General features: G+C 38.3%; 1 non-coding gene across 1 annotated transcript; it reads left to right on the forward strand.

Moving 5' to 3' along the window:
* The first annotated feature begins 2,285 nt into the window (after window positions 1-2,285).
* Window positions 2,286-2,358, forward strand: Trnaa-ugc (transfer RNA alanine (anticodon UGC)). The gene has a single exon. It is a non-coding gene; the product is annotated as a tRNA-Ala (tRNA).
* Window positions 2,359-2,874: the final 516 nt, after the last annotated feature.

Raw genomic sequence — 2,874 nt, forward strand, 5'->3', positions numbered from 1 at the left:
CCCGGTTATTTTGCTGCAGCCGGACTGCGGCAAAAACAGATTTCCAATGGATTAAAGAATATATTGGAAGGAAAAGATTTATAGAATTTTAAAAGTTGTGGAAAATGAACTTGGAAAGAACAGGAGTAAGAGGGAAACTTTCTCTTAGCTCAGTCAATCCCTTACTCAAGACTCAAATTCAGGAAAGAGCATCTCATGTTCCCCCCTGGGCTAAGGAGAGATTCCAGAAAAGCAGGGATGTACCTTGATGTTCAACTTTTTTGTTTGTTTGTTTCATTAATACTAAACTAAAAGGGGAAAGTGAATGCTGAGAAACCCCCCAAGTATCTTATGCTATTTATTATATTTTCCTGCCCAAATCAGTCATCACGGTTGCTGCACTTAAGAGATCTACTTGGAGAGAATCTTCACGGTAATACAAATAGCAGAGAAATAAAGCTGTGAGAAGGTGCCTCAGAAGACACAGTCATCAGGAGCTGGAGGAGGCCACTGTCATTCCTGAAGCCTCTGTTGGTGGAGAGGTAGGAAGCCTGTGGGTGGACGCTCAGATGGGCCAGAAGGCAGGGCAGGGCTGGGCTCCATGTTCCCACAGGGGGTAGGCAGAATGGGCCTGACAGGGAGATGTGAAAAGCAAAGTCTTCAAAATCATAGAGACAGAGAGCAAAACGGTGCTGACTGGGGTGGAGGGTAGGGCTTCCTGGGTCCAGGGCTACAGTCATGGGTTTCCGTGGTGGTGAAGGTTACATGACTGTGTGAATGTACTTCACTGAGTTACTCCTTTAAAAGTAGTTCAAATTCCACAAGAATGGGAAGTTGTACTCCAAATAATATGTCAAAAATACATTCTACTGTCATGTATGACTAAAAAGAATAAATTAAAAAAATATATATATAATATATATATATTTCAAATGATTTTTATGCTAACACTATTTTACCCCAGTAAAAAAATCAACTAAAAAAATTTTTAACAAGCAACATCTTATGGAACGGTAATGCTGAAGGATTAGAGTAATAATGAAGAGAAACAAGAGGCCCAACAAATACATCTTGTTCCCACACCAGCATTTGGAACTACTTGAATCATTAGATAAGAGTCCAGTTAATATTGCAATTCCATTCATTTACTGATAAAATCCCATCCCAGTTATCGGCTCTGGATTGTATAAGAGCTCGTTTGCAATTACATAAGCTGCAGATTACTGATAGCAAAATCAAGCAATTCCTATCTACAGACAAAATAAGAGCATTATCCCTTTTCTTGCCTAAAGACATGAAAATAAATTTTATCCAGAGCCCACTGTGAAAAACCAGTTTTCTTCCCTTCAAATATTTATTTAAATATTCCAGATCCATAAATGTGTGGCTTGTTTCATTCTCCTTTGAATTGCTCGAGACTTTCTCTAGTTTTCTCATTAATGAGTTAGGCAAAATGCTTATCTTCATTCTTACATATGTATGAAAAGCATGCTTTTACCTTTTAAAAATCCATTAACAGAATCTAGCTTAGAGTCAGAATCAAATGGACCTGTTATTTGGATTCCCAAATTAGATGGATATGCAATGTCTACCAGGGCAAGGGGTCTGCTCAAGGAAGATCTAAATGGAGCAAATAACTGATTTCCCTTGAGGGCCAACTAGCCCCCAAGAGAAAGAAGACAGGGGCTGAACCTCATACACCATCAACTCCATATAAATTTATAAATTAGATAAATCCCTTTTTCTTCTGGGACAAATGACAGAAATTATGGTAACTGAGTTCCCTTCTCACAAAGGAAACTATAAGGTGCAAGAAGATGGTCCCTTGAGTAACTCTTTTTTTTTTGTCTGACACAGTATTTCCAAAAATATAGAACACATTAACAATGGCAACATTTTGCAAAGCAGAAGTGTCTGGAATTAAATAATATCAAATAACAAAGTAAAAAAAAAAAAAAGCAGTATCCACAATGAGGAAGAAAATCACATTTTTTTTTCTCCTATGGTTTTGTCTCTTCTTTAACAGTTGTGAATTTCATGTTTTAATAAGGAGAAAACTACCTGCAGACTCAAAGCCTTTAGCAGGCAACTACACCTAGCTGACTTTTAAAACATTTGCTTAATCTTTTAATGTTTTTTGTTGCCTATATGACAAATCATAATGATTTTTTTCATTTTGTAGTCATGGAAGTAAGGTTCTCTCTTGAATTCTTTTTCTTTAATATGTGAATAATATTGAAAAAGTTATAAAGAAAATGCAAGTGGAACAGCTATGGCAAAAGAATACAAGAACAGCATGTTGGGTTGGGGATGTAGCTCAGTTGGTAGAGTGCTTGCTTTGCATGCACAAGGCCCTGGGTTCAATCCCCAGCACCACCAAAAAGAAAAAAGAACAGCGTCATCAACAATGAGAGAGGTCCAGTTGGAGGCTGTGGGCAGTGAGAGCCACAGCTGGAGATACCCCTCCAGGCAGGCACTTGGATGGCTAAGGACCTGGAACTGTAGCTCAGTGGTAGAGCATTGGCTTAGCAGGCACAAGGCCCTGGGTTCCCTCCCCAGTATCTTGAACAGAAAGGATCTTAAATATCAATTTATATTAAATGTAAATTGCACTTTATCCCACAGGCCATGTGGTATCATGATAGAATTTTGAGCAAGATCATAATATTTAGGAATATTGATCTGTCTGCAGAACATAAAGGTAACCTTTATTTTATTTATTCATTTTGTGGTATTGGGATTGAACCCAGGGCCTTGCACATGCAAGACAAGCGCTCTACCACTGAGCTACATCCACAGCCCCACCATTACCTCTTTTAAAATTTTTATCTTGAGACAGGGTCTCTCAAAGTTACCTAGACTGGCTTCGTACTTTCAATCTTCCTGATAATGAAG

Source organism: Marmota monax, unplaced genomic scaffold (genome assembly GCF_021218885.2).
Source record: "Marmota monax isolate L192 unplaced genomic scaffold, Marmota_monax_Labrador192_F-V1.1 WCK01_AAM20220418_F8-fsc00029, whole genome shotgun sequence".
NCBI lineage: Eukaryota > Metazoa > Chordata > Mammalia > Rodentia > Sciuridae > Marmota > Marmota monax.